Source organism: Eleutherodactylus coqui, chromosome 3, assembly GCF_035609145.1.
Source record: "Eleutherodactylus coqui strain aEleCoq1 chromosome 3, aEleCoq1.hap1, whole genome shotgun sequence".
In the NCBI taxonomy this organism is placed as follows: Eukaryota; Metazoa; Chordata; class Amphibia; order Anura; family Eleutherodactylidae; genus Eleutherodactylus; species Eleutherodactylus coqui.
The window spans coordinates 271132572-271147326 of NC_089839.1; positions in this window are offsets into that span (position 1 = coordinate 271132572).

The following is a 14755-nucleotide window of genomic DNA, read 5'->3' on the forward strand; positions in this document are numbered from 1 at the left end:
CCAGCAGTGGACTTACCGCTCGCAGAGACTTGTACATAATAGAGGCTGTATGGAGTGGGAGAAGACTCTAAAGCCAGTGGATAGTGCTGGTAACTGTGGCTATTTCAACCCCACCAAGGAAAGGGTATTGTGAGACGCTCTGCACAGCGGCAGAGCTGAAATACTTTGCAGTGGCCCAGGAAATATTACAGTACTGTTTAGCGGTGAGACCTCTGTCTAATGCACTGCAGACACAGAACGGTATAACTGAAGTCGTTTGCAGTAGGCTACGAAATGTTAGAGTGCAGTTTCACGGTGAGAGCTGGTTGTACGGCACTGCAGGCTGAGAACGCTATTACTGAAAGGCTAGGAACAGGCCTAGATGCGTAATACAAAAATTGATGCACTACTACTCCCAGCAAGCCACAACTATAATGCACACGGTCAGATGTAGCCCTAAGAAGGGGTTGTCCAGTAACCAAGAAGTAAATGAGAGGATACAGTGTCACCTCTCGTTCTCCCGGCATCGGCGCTCCTATCCTGAGCGCCATGATGATAGGAGTTCAGGAATGTGACACTGCAGCCTCTCATTGGCTGCTATGGTCACATGATTTCTTGTGACGCAACTATCCAAACAATCACTGGGACCGCTATCACTAAACAAAACCCACTATACCAAAATCAGCATTACAAATAATACTATATAACAGAAAATCATACCGCCTGACCGTGTTCACATATTACCACCACACAGTGACAGCATACCGCCATACTGTTGCAGGAAAAAAGCATTATACAAAGACCAATATCACCCCATACATTGACCATATATACTATATGCGATTTGTCCGCCCCTGATTCAGTGGGACAGTAATCAAACCCAAACATTTTTAATCTCTTAATTAAGGACCTGTTTAATAGGTTTTTTTTGTATTTGGGAGAAGGAAAATACAAAAACAGCAATTCTGGTTTTTTGTTTGTTTTTTAATTGTAAGGCATTTTCCATGCAGGTTAACCCTTTAGAGACAAAGCCTGTTTGCACCTTAATTACTAACCAATTTTAATTTTCTCTCCCATTCATGTGATAACATTACTCTCTGGTTCAGTACGATTCCGGTGATGCCAAGTTTATAAAAGTTTTTTTTTTTTTTTGCCATTTTTTCCCCCTTGTCATCATGACAGCATACGTATAGAGGTTGTTTCCTAGACTCCTATAGGACAGGAGAAGAAGAAGCCAAAAGGTGGCAACAGCACTCATGATACATATGCTATCAGAAGTATGCTATATAATTTAATTAAATCATATTGACCCATCTACAAATGTCCAGGTGACCAAGCTTTCAGATTGGTGGTAATGCTAATACCAGGTGGTTTAATCTTAACCTGGGAAAGATGGGTACTAGAGATGAGCGAACGTGTTCTTCCGAGCTTGATATTCGTGCGAATATTAGGGTGTTCGTGATGTTCGTTATTCGTAACCAACACCATGCGGTGTTCGGGTTACTTTCACTTCCTTCCCTGAGACGTTAGTGCGCTTTTCTGGCCAATTGAAAGACAGGGAAGGCATTACAACTTCCCCCTGTGACGTTCAAGCCCTATACCACCCCCCTGCAGTGAGTGGCTGGGAAGATCAGGTGTCCGCCGAATATAAAAGTCGGCCCCTCCCGCGGCTCGCCTCAGATGCCGTGTGAGTTAGATGAGGGACAGTGCTGTTTGTACCGGAGCTGCTGTAGGGAAAGAATTGGTAGTTAGTGTAGGCTTCAAGACCCCCCAAAGGTCCTTATTAGGGCCACTGATAGCTGTGTGTTGGCTGCTGTTAGCAGTGGCAATTTTTTTTTCTCAAAATCGCCTCTGCAGAGCGTTGCACCCGGCATTAGGGACAGAAATGCTGCATAGGCAGGGAGAGTGTTAGGAGTGAGTGTAGCCTTCAAGAACCTCAACGGTCCTTTCTAGGGCCATATTTAACCGTGTGCAGTACTGTCCAGGCTGCTGTTAGCTGTGCTGCATTTTTTTTTACTTCTTAAAATCGCCTCTGCAGAGCATTGCACCCTCCATTGATACTGCAGGGAAAGAATTGTGTAGGCAGGGCCACAACACAGTTATTATTCATTGAATATACGCAGTGCTGCCTTTTGGTGGAAAAAAACGGAAAATATTTCTATTTGACCTGCCTCTGTCCGTCCTAAGGGTGGTGGACACGTGTCGGCTGCGTGTGCAACCTTTAAAAATCAGACGCACCCAGCTACGGTTTACTGCTGGCTTCGCCATTTGCTTTCCTTAATTGGGAAAAAAAATACCTGCTCTGCCACAGTTAATAACTCTGCTACCCTCACGTTCTTTGCCACATTAGCAGGGCCACAGCACAGTTATTAAACTTCTCATGTTCATTGAATATACGCAGTGCTGTCTTTTGGTGGAAAAAAACTGAAAAAAAAACTATTTGTCCTGCCTCTGTCCGTCCTAAGGGTGGTGGACACGTGTCGGCTGCGTGTGCAACCTTTAAAAATCAGACGCACCCAGCTACGGTTTACTGCTGGCTTCGCCATTTGCTTTCCTTAATTGGGAAAAAAAATACCTGCTCTGCCAGAGTTAATAACTCTGCTACCCTCACGTTCTGTGACACATTAGCAGGAAAACAGCACAGTTATTAAACTTAGATTATACATTCACTAGAGGCAGTGGGGCCTTTCGTTTTCAAAAAAGGGAAAAAATTATATTTGGCCTGCAGTCTTGCGCCAATTTATTAGCTGCCTGTGAAATCAAATCACTGGTAATACAGCATGCTGAGGGGTAGGGGTAGGCCTAGAGGACGTGGACGCGGCCGAGGACGCGGAGGGCCAAGTCAGGGTGTGGGCACAGGCCGAGCTCCTGATCCAGGTGTGTCGCAGCCGACTGCTGCGCGATTAGGAGAGAGGCACGTTTCTGGCGTCCCCACATTCATCGCCCAATTAATGGGTCCACGCGGGAGACGGTTATTAGAAAATGAGCAGTGTGAGCAGGTCCTGTCCTGGATGGCAGAAAGTGCTTCGAGCAACCTATCGTCAACCCGCAGTTCTGCGCCGTCCACTGCTGCAAATCCGAATCCTCTGTCTGCTGCTCCTCCTTCCTCCCAGCCTCCTCACTCCACTACAATGACACATGCTCAGGAGCGGGAACACTCCCAGGAACTGTTCCCGGGCCCCTGCTTAGATTGGGCAGCAGCGGTTCCTCTCCCACCAGAGGAGTTTATCGTCACTGATGCCCAACCATTCGAAAGTTCCCGAGGTCCGGGGGAAGAGGCTGGGGACTTCCGCCAACTGTCTCAACAACTTTCTGTGGGTGAAGAGGATGATGACGATCAGACACAGTTGTCTTGCAGTGAGGTAGTAGTAAGGGCAGTAAGTCCGAGGGAGCAGTGCACAGAGGATTCGGAGGAAGAGCAGCAGGACGATGAGGTGACTGACCCGACCTGGTGTGCAACGCTTACTCAGGAGGACAGGTCTTCAGAGGGGGAGTCAAGGGCATCAGCAGGGCAGGTTGCAAGAGGCAGTGCGGTGGCCAGGGGTAGAGGCAGGGCCAGACCGAATAATCCACCAACTGTTTCCCAAAGCGCCCCCTCGCGCCATGCCACCCTGCAGAGGCCGAGGTGCTCTAAGGTCTGGCAGTTTTTCACAGAGACGCCTGACGACCGACGAACAGTGGTGTGCATCCTTTGTCGCGCAAAGCTCAGCCGGGGAGCCAACACCAACAGCCTCACCACCACCACCATGCGCAGACATATGATGGCCAAGCACCCCACAAGGTGGAACGAAGGCCGTTCAGCGCCTCCGGTTTGCACCCCAGCCTCTCCCCCTGTGCCCCAACCTGCCACTGAGATGCAACCCCCCTCTCAGGACACAGGCACTACCGTCTCCTGGCCTGCACCCACACCCTCACCTCCGCTGTCCTCGGCCCCATCCAGCAGTGTAGTTCAGCGCACCGTCCAGCCGTCGCTTGCGCAACTGTTGGAGCGCAAGCGCAAGTACGCCGCCACGCACCCGCACGCTCAAACGTTAACCGTCCGCATAGCAAAATTCATCAGCCTTGAGATGCTGCCGTATAGGGTTGTGGAAACGGAGTCCTTCAAAAGTATCATGGAGGCGGCGGCCCCGCGCTACTCAGTTCCCAGTCGCCACTACTTTTCCCGATGTGCCGTCCCAGCCCTGCACGACCACGTCTCCCGCAACATTGTACGCGCCCTCACCAACGCGGTTACTGCCACGGTCCACTTAACTACGGACACGTGGACAAGCACAGGCGGGCAGGGCCACTACATCTCCCTGACGGCACATTGGGTGAATTTAGTGGAGGCTGGGACAGAGTCAGAGCCCGGGACCGCTCACGTCCTACCCACCCCCAGAATTGCGGGCCCCAGCTCGGTGGTGGTATCTGCGGAGGTGTATGCTTCCTCCACTAAAGCACCCTCCTCCTCCTCCTCCTCCTCCTCCTCCTCTGTCTCGCAATCAAGATGTGTTAGCAGCAGCATGTCGCCAGCAGTCGGTGTCGCGCGGTGTGGCAGCACAGCGGTGGGCAAGCGTCAGCAGGCCGTGCTGAAACTACTCAGCTTAGGCGATAAGAGGCACACGGCCCACGAACTGCTGCAGGGTCTGACACAGCAGACCGACCGCTGGCTTGCGCCGCTGAGCCTCCAACCGGGCATGGTCGTGTGTGACAACGGCCGTAACCTGGTGGCGGCTCTGCAGCTCGGCAGCCTCACGCACGTGCCATGCCTGGCCCACGTCTTTAATTTGGTGGTTCAGCGCTTTCTGAAAAGCTACCCACGCTTGTCAGACCTGCTCGTAAAGGCGCGCCGGCTCTGCGCACATTTCCGCAAGTCCCACACGGACGCTGCCACCCTGCGCACCCTGCAACATCACTTTAAGCTGCCAGTGCACCGACTGCTGTGCGACGTGCCCACACGGTGGAACTCTACGCTCCACATGTTGGCCAGGCTCTATGAACAGCGTAGAGCTATAGTCGAATACCAACTCCAACATGGGCGGCGCAGTGGGAGTCAGCCTCCTCAATTCCTTTCAGAAGAGTGGGCCTGGTTGGCAGACATCTGCCATGTCCTTGGTAATTTTGAGGAGACTACCCAGGTGGTGAGCGGCGATGCTACAATCATTAGCGTCACCATTCCTCTGCTATGCATCTTGAGAAATTCCCTGCAAACCATAAAGGCAGCTGCTTTGCGCTCGGAAACGAGGGCGGGGGAAGACAGTATGCCGCTGGATAGTCAGGGCACCCTCCTGTCTATTTCTCAGCGCGTACAGGAGGAGGAGGAGGAGCATGAGGAGGATGAGGAGGAGGGGGAAGAGACAGCTTGGCCCGCTGCTGACGGTACACCGGCTGATTGCCTGTCATCCTTTCAGCGTGTATGGCCTGAGGAGGAGGAGGAGGAGGATCCTGAAAGTGATCTTCCTAGTGAAGACAGCCATGTGTTGCGTACAGGTACCCTGGCACACATGGCTAACTTCATGTTAGGATGCCTTTCTCGTGACCCTCGCGTTGCACGCATTCTGGCCACGACGGATTACTGGGTGTACACACTGCTCGATCCACGGTATAAGGAGAACCTGCCCACTCTGATTCCCGAAGAGGAAAGGGGTTCGAGAGTGTTGCTATACCACAGGACCCTTGCGGACAAGCTGATGGTAAAATTCCCAGCCGACAGCGCTAGTGGCAGAAGGCGCAGTACCGAGGGCAATGTAGCAGGGGAGGTGCGGAGATCGAGCAGCATCCCAGGCAGTGCAACAGTCTTTAAGGGCCTGGCCAGCTTTATGGCTCCCCACCAAGACTGTGTCACCGCTCCCCAGTCAAGGCTGAGTCGGCGGGAGCACTGTAAAAGGATGGTGAGGGAGTACGTAGCCGATCGCACGACCATCCTTGGTGACGCCTCTGCCCCCTACAACTACTGGGTGTCGAAGCTGGACACGTGGCCTGAACTAGCGCTGTATGCCCTGGAGGTGCTTGCTTGTCCTGCGGCTAGCGTCTTGTCGGAGAGGGTGTTTAGTGCGGCTGGGGGAATCATCACAGATAAGCGTACCCGCCTGTCAACCGACAGTGATGACAGGCTAACACTCATCAAGATGAACAAAGGCTGGATTTCCCCAGACTTCTGTTCTCCACCAGCGGACAGCAGCGATACGTAAGCAATACGTAGGCTGCACCCGCGGATGGAAGCTACGTTCTCTCTCACCATCCAAAACGGGGACATTTCTGCTTCATCAATCTGTGTCTAATATTCCTCCTGCTCCTCCTCCTGAAACCTCACGTAATCACGCTGAACGGGCAATTTTTCTTAGGGCCACAAGGCTCACTCAAATAATTTTTCTGAACAATTTTTATAAGTTTCAATGCGCTTAAAAGCGTTGGAACTTTAACTTGAACCAATTTTTCGTTACACTGGGCTGCCTCCAGGCCTAGTTACCACTTAAGCCACATTAACCAAAGCGATTAATGGGTTTCACCTGCCCTCTTGGCTGGCCATGGCCAATTTTTCTGATGTACATTAGTACTGTTTATACAGCAATTTTTGTGGGCCCTCGCCTACAGTGTAATCAAATTAATTTTTAGCCCACCTGCCTTAAGCGCGACATTACTACCTCAGCTGTGTTGGGCAATGCAATGGGATATTTCTATGTACCGCCGGTGGCTTCCTGGCACCCACCCATGCTGTGGGTCCACAGGGAATTATAAATGCATCTGTTTCCACTTATAAAGAAACCCAGTCTGACTGGGGCATGCAGTGTGGGCCGAAACCCACCTGCATTAAGCACGACATTACTACCTCAGCTGTGTTGGGCAATGCAATGGGATATTTTTATGTACCGCCGGTGGCTTCCTGGCACCCACCCATGCTGTAGGTGCACACGGAGTTTTTACTACATCTGTACACTTATAAAGAACCCCAGTCAGACTGGGGCATGCAGTGTGGGCCGAAGCCCACCTGCATTAAGCACGACATTACTACCTCAGCTGTGTTGGGCAATGCAATGGGATATTTCTGTGTACCGCCGGTGGGTTCCAGGGAGCCACCCATGCTGTGGGTCGACAGGGACTTCACAATAGGGAGTTGTACCTGCCTGTGTCTATGAATTAAAAAGCCCGGTCTGACTGGGGCATGCAGACACCTTGACAGAATGAATAGTGTGTGGCACATAGGTTCCCTATTGCTATGCCCACGTGTGCAGCTCCTGATGGCGGTGGCACAGGATTCTATTTCTCATTGCTTCTGTACAGCATTGTGGGCTATCGCTCCGCCACTTTTAAAGAGGGTCGCTGCCTAGCCGTGCCAACCTCTGCAGTGTGTGCCTGCGGTCCCTCGTCATGGCAGACGCACTTCTAAATAGACATGAGCGTGGTGTGGCATGAGGGCAGCTGAAGGCTGCCCAGGGACACTTTGGTGTGCGCTGTGGGGGGGGAGGGGGGGCGGTTGGGCAGCATGTAACCCAGGAGAAGTGTCAGTGGAGTGTCATGCAGGCAGTGATTGTGCTTTGTTGGAGGTAGTGTGGTGCTTAGCAAAGGTATGCCATGCTAATGAGGGCTTTTCAGAAGTAAAAGTTCTTGTGCAAATATTTTGGAGGGGCCGGCCAGTGGAAAGGCTGCTTCTAAGGTCAGGATCGCCCGATGGCTCAGACGTGGCATTCCTTCCTCCCTGAAGAACTGAAAGCCCACTCCACCAGAGCCATGACTTGCTCCTAGGCAGAAAAAGCATACTCCACCACCGATCAAATTTGCAGAGCTGCCACGTGGTCTAACAACCACCCTTTTCTTAAACATCCTAGACTAGATCTGGAGGCCTGTCGAGATACGGCTTTTGGAAGGAAGGTTTTACAGACTATAGTCCTGCCCTAAGCCTTCCTTTTGATCTGGTATTCCTCCATGTGTATACTGTCATTATGACAAGGTGAACATAGGAATTTATCCTACCATTAATTCCCCTTCTTGAGTCATCAGCATATGGGCTTTCCCTCCCTACCTGTATGGTTTTCAAACCTTCCCACTTAAGATTAACGTGTTTTGTTTCATTTTCTGTTGAAGGTGTGAGTACAGTAAAGAACACTTTCTGGTTAGGGACCTAGTTACTGTAGTTATTTGGGACATACTGGTGATTAGGTGTGTGGGGGGGAATTACTTTTATACTCTTCCGCTTCCTGTCCCTACAGGAGTCCAGGGAACAACCTCCATGCATATGCTGTTATGATGACTCAAGAAGGGGAATTAACGGTAGGATAAATTTCTATGTTTTTTAAATTTGTTTTTGTGTCGCCACATTCCAAGAGCCATTACATTTTTATTTTTCTATTGAAGAAGCTTTGTAGGTGCTTGTTCTTCGGGGTGAGCTTAAGTCTTCATTAATCCAATTTTTTGGAACATATAACATTTTAATTGCTTTTTATTTAATTTTTTCCTAGAGGCAAGATTAACAAAATCTGTAATTCTGGCATGTTTTTTTAAAAATTCTTAACAGTTTTCACCGTGCATTATAAATAATATGTTAAATTAATTCTGCAGGCCAGTACAATCTGCAATTCTTGAACTTCTTTCCAGCACTTTATCAATGTCGTATTTTAAGACCTGTCGAATCAATTCGTAGTGGCATATCTCGACAACATCTTCTCGGACAATTTGGAGGAACATTGCAGGACATACCAAAATGCAATTCCTGGGACACATTATCTCTCTAGACAGCTTAAGTATTGACCCCAGAAAGATTAAAGCCATCCTGGATTGGCCCATTCAAAGAAATCTGAAGGAAGTACACCTCTTGATTGGTTTTGTGAACTTCTACAGAAGATTTATCACAGACTTCTCAAAAGTCATCTCTCCTATCACCTCCCTCACAAAGAAAGAACACACACATTTTTCTGGTCCCCAGAGGCGCAAGTTGCTTTGGAAATAAGGGAGATGGTATAAAACCTCTACAGTTCACCCATTGGAAGGCAGCATTCTTTCAAGCCAAAGTCAGGTGCTCTCCCTAGGGAGAAAAGATAGCGTTTCTGAGTTGCTTTGAGAAACTAAGGGCTCTGTTTACTTCAGCACCAGTGCTGATCCATGCAAAACCAGGGTTGCCTTTTGTTGTGGAGGTGGCCACCTCCGACTCCACAATGGGACCTATCCTATCACAATGAGTCAGAAATAAGATGCAATTACATCCGTGTGCATTTCTGTCCTACACCCTATCACCCGCAGATAAAAACTATGATGTCGGGAACAAAGATCTTCTGGCCATTAAGATGGCTTTCACTGAATGGAGGCACCTCTTGAAAGGAGACCATCATCCCGTAACTGTTCTTACTGATCATAAAAATTTAGAATTTCCCTGTACTGCCAAGAGGTTATCTGCAAGACAAGCACGATGGGCCCTGTTCTTGTCTAGGTTTAATTTTATTGTGTCCTACCACCCTAGTTCCTGAAATGGCAAGGCAGATGCGTTGTCCAGGATATTTTCGGAGCCTGAAAAGAAGCCAAATACAGACCACACCATTCTGTCCCCAAATAATTTTTTAGGTATCCTGCATTCTGAGGACCTCCTAGCAAAGCTTAAGGGAGGCTACGAAAGTGACCCTTTCCTAAGTCAACCTTCAAAGTCCTTTCTTGAAAGAGAGCTTCACATCACTTAGCAGTGAAGAACACCAACTATATGTGCCCGAGAGTGGTTGACTAAGACCTCCTGTCTATAGGCAAGGTGGAATATCGCTAGCGATATTCCACTGCCAGGGAGCAGGGAAGAGAACTGACAGTTCTCTGCGCTGAGCCTATCTGACAGATAGGCTCACCACGGAGAATCGCGGCAAATTGCAGCATGCTGCGATTTGAGTCCCACAAGTGGAAAATCGGTATGATTCTCCACTTGTGGACAGGTGTCATGGAATATAAAGTGTTAAGTTTCAGAATGCAATTAGTGTATGTTTCTTACCTTGTATTGGACCATTGACCCTTAAATAGAAGACTAAAACCTATGCTTTGTAGTGCTGGTAACTAGGATTTTAAGATAAGAAGTCAACAGACAAATTAAATAAGGCTAAGCTATGTTAACAGAGAAGACACACAACTATAGCAGAAATAGTGTATAATGCAACAGCAATATCCTGACTTAAGTCATTTCTATGTCTGAGACGGGCCTTAAGAGCTTTGAGACTATTTGGTAGATGTCAATAAGCCTTATGATCAATCAGCTTTGTCACCTATGTAACACTAATCTTTGTACCAAGTAACTCTTGAATCCGCCTTCTTCTTTCTGTATAAGAGTTGGTAATGTTGATAATAAAGTAGAAATCATTGAGTTCTCATGGAGAAGTGTCTTGACTAGAGATGAGCGAACGTACTCGTCCGAGCTTGATATTCGTGCGAATATTAGGGTGTTCGGGATGCTCGTTACTCGTAACGAGTACCACGCGGTGTTCCGGTTACTTTCAGTTTCCTCTCTGAGACGTTAGCGCGCTTTTCTGGCCAATTGAAAGACAGGGAAGGCATTACAACTTCCCCCTGTGACGTTCAAGCCCTATACCACCCCCCTGCTGTGAGTGGCTGGGGTGATCAGATGTCACCCGAGTATAAAAGTCGGCCCCTCCCGCGGCTCGCCACACATGCCTTGTGACTTAGCTGAGGGAAAGTGCTGCTGCTGGTGCTGCTGTAGGGAGAGCGTTAGGAGTCAGTGTAGGCTTCAAGAACCCCAACGGCCCTTCTCAGGGCCACATCTACTAGTGTGCAGTACTGTGTTAGCACAGTATTTTTTTTTTTTTTGTCCAAAATTGGATCTGCAGAGCATTGCGCCCAGCAATAGGGACAGAAGTGGGGGTTAGGCAGGGAGAGTGTTAGGAGTTAGTGTAGGCTTCAAGAACCCCAACGGTCCTTTCTAGGGCCACTTCTATCCGTGTGCAGTACTGTCCAGGCTGCTGTTAGCAGTGTTGCATATTTTTTTTTTCTTTCTCAAAACCGGCTGTGCAGAGCATTGCACCCGGCATTAATACTACAGGGATAGAATTGTGTAGGCAGGGCCAGAAGACATTTATTATTCATTGAATACACGCATTGGGGTCTTCCCTTTGCTAAAAAGGAAAAAAAAATATATTTGGCCTGCCTGTGTCAGTCCTAAGGTCTGCGTGTACGTGTGTGCTGCGTGTACAACGTACAAAAATCTGACGCAACCAGCTATGCTTTACTGCAGCCTAGCGCCATTGTGTATCCTGACTGGCAAATACCTGCTCTGCTAGAGTTAATAACTCTGCTACACTATACTTGTGTGACACTTTTTGAGGGCCACACCACAGATATTAAACTTCTTGTTCATTGAATATACGCAGTGGGGTCTTCCCTAAGCTAAAAAGGAAAAAAATTATATTTGGCCTGCCTGTGTCAGTCCTAAGGTCTGCGTGTACGTGTGTGCTGCGTGTACAACGTACAAAAATCTGACGCAACCAGCTACGCTTTACTGCAGCCTAGCGCCATTGTGTATCCTGACTGGCAAATACCTGCTCTGCTAGAGTTAATAACTCTGCTACACTATACTTCTGTGACACTTTTTGAGGGCCACACCACAGATATTAAACTTCTTGTTCATTGAATATACGCAGTGGGGTCTTCCCTTTGCTAAAAAGGAAAAAAATTATATTTGGCCTGCCTGTGTCAGTCCTAAGGTCTGCGTGTACGTGTGTGCTGCGTGTACAACGTACAAAAATCTGACGCAACCAGCTACGCTTTACTGCAGCCTAGCGCCATTGTGTATCCTGACTGTCAAATACCTGCTCTGTTAGAGTTAATAACTCTGCTACACTATACTTGTGTGACACTTTTTGAGGGCCACACCACAGATATTAAACTTCTTGTTCATTGAATATACGCAGTGGGGTCTTCCCTAAGCTAAAAAGGAAAAAAATTATATTTGGCCTGCCTGTGTCAGTCCTAAGGTCTGCGTGTACGTGTGTGCTGCGTGTACAACGTACAAAAATCTGACGCAACCAGCTACGTTTTACTGTAGCCTAGCGCCATTGTGTATCCTGACTGGCAAATACCTGCTCTGCTAGAGTTAATAACTCTGCTACACTATACTTGTGTGACACTTTTTGAGGGCCACACCACAGAGATTAAACTTCTTGTTCATTGAATACACGCAGTGGGGTTTTCCGTTTGCAAAAAAGCGAAAACATTATATTTGGCCTGCAGGCTTGTGCCAATTTATTTCCTGCCTGGGAAATCAAATCACTGGTAATACAGCATGCTGAGGGGTAGGGGTAAGCCTAGAGGACGTGGACGTGGACGTGGCCGAGGACGCGGAGGGCCAAGTGAGGGTGTGGGCACAGGCCGAGCTCCTGATCCAGGTGTGTCGCAGCCGACTGCTGCGCGATTAGGAGAGAGGCACGTTTCTGGCGTCCCCACATTCATTGCCCAATTATTGGGTCCACGCGGGAGACCTTTATTAGAAAATGAGCAGTGTGAGCAGGTCCTGTCCTGGATGGCAGAAAGTGCTTCGAGCAAGCTATCATCCACCCACAGTTCTGCGCCGTCCAGTACTGCAAATCCGAATCCTCTGTCTGCTGCTCCTCCTTCCTCCCAGCCTCCTCACTCCACTACAATGACACCTGCTCAGGAGCGGGAACACTCCCAGGAACTGTTCTCGGGCCCCTGCTTAGATTGGGCAGCAGCGGTTCCTCTCCCACCAGAGGAGTTTATCGTCACTGATGCCCAACCATTCGAAAGTTCCCGGGGCCCGGGGGAAGAGGCTGGGGACTTACGCCAACTGTCTCAAGAAGTTTCTGTGGGTGAGGAGGACGATGACGATGAGACACAGTTGTCTTGCAGTGAGGTTGTAGTAAGGGCAGTAAGTCCGAGGGAGCAGCGCACAGAAGATTCGGAGGAAGAGCAGCAGGACGATGAGGTGACTGACCCCACCTGGTGTGCAACGCCTACTCAGGACAGGTCTTCAGAGGGGGAGGCAAGGGCATCAGCAGGGCAGGTTGCAAGAGGCAGTGCGGTGGCCAGGGGTAGAGGCAGGGCCAGACCGAATAATCCACCAAGTGTTTCCCAAAGCGCCCCCTCGTGCCATGCAACCCTGCAGAGGCCGAGGTGCTCTAAGGTCTGGCAGTTTTTCACAGAGACGCCTGACGACCGACGAACAGTGGTGTGCAACCTTTGTCGCGCCAAGATCAGCCGGGGAGCCACCACCAACAGCCTCACCACCACCAGCATGCGCAGACATATGATGGCCAAGCACCCCACAAGGTGGGAAGAAGGCCGTTCACCGCCTCCGGTTTGCACCGCTGCCTCTCCCCCTGTGCCCCAACCTGCCACTGAGATACAACCTCCCTCTCAGGACACAGGCACAACCGTCTCATGGCCTGCACCCACACCTTCACCTCCGCTGTCCTCGGCCCCATCCACCAATGTCTCGCACCGCACAGTCCAGCCGTCGCTAGCGCAAGTGTTGGAGCGCAAGCGCAAGTACGCCGCCACGCACCCGCACGCTCAATCGTTAACCGTCCACATAGCCAAATTTATCAGCCTTGAGATGCTGCCGTATAGGGTTGTGGAAACGGAGTCCTTCAAAGCTATGATGGCGGCGGCGGCCCCGCGCTACTCAGTTCCCAGTCGCTGGGAACTTTTCCCGATGTGCCGTCCCAGCCCTGCACGACCACGTCTCCCGCAACATTGTACGCGCCCTCACCAATGCGGTTAGTGGCAAGGTCCACTTAACTACGGACACGTGGACAAGCACAGGCGGGCAGGGCCACTACATCTCCCTGACGGCACATTGGGTGAATTTAGTGGAGGCTGGGACAGAGTCAGAGCCCGGGACCGCTCACGTCCTACCCACCCCCAGAATTGCGGGCCCCAGCTCGGTGGTGGTATCTGCGGCGGTGTATGCCTCGTCCACTAAACCACCCTCCTCCTCCTCCTCCTCAACCTCTGTCCGCAATCTAGATGTGTCAGCAGCAGCAGGACGTCGCCAGCAGTCGGTGTCGCGCGGCGTGGCAGCACAGCGGTGGGCAAGCGTCAGCAGGCCGTGCTGAAACTACTCAGCTTAGGAGATAGGAGGCACACGGCCCACGAACTGCTGCAGGGTCTGACAGAGCAGACCGACCGTTGGCTTGCGCCGCTGAGCCTCCAACCGGGCATGGTCGTGTGTGACAACGGCCGTAACCTGGTGGCGGCTCTGCAGCTCGGCAGCCTCACGCACGTGCCATGCCTGGCCCACGTCTTTAATTTGGTGGTTCAGCGCTTTCTGAAAAGCTACCCACGCTTGTCAGACCTGCTCGTAAAGGTGCGCCGGCTCTGCGCACATTTCCGCAAGTCCCACACGGACGCTGCCACCCTGCGCACCCTGCAACATCGGTTTAATCTGCCAGTGCACCGACTGCTGTGCGACGTGCCCACACGGTGGAACTCTACGCTCCACATGTTGGCTAGGCTCTATGAGCAGCGTAGAGCTATAGTGGAATACCAACTCCAACCTGGGCGGCGCAGTGGGAGTCAGCCTCCTCAATTCTTTTCAGAAGAGTGGGCCTGGTTGGCAGACATCTGCCAGGTCCTTCGAAACTTTGATCAGTCTACCCAGGTGGTGAGCGGCGCTGCTGCAATCATTAGCGTCACCATTCCTCTGCTATGCATCTTGAGAAGTTCCCTGCAAACCATAAAGGCAGCCGCTTTGCGCTCGGAAACAGAGCCGGGGGAAGACAATATGTCGCTGGATAGTCAGAGCACCCTCCTGTCTATATCTCAGCGCGTTCAGGAGGAGGAGGAGGAGGATGAGGAGGAT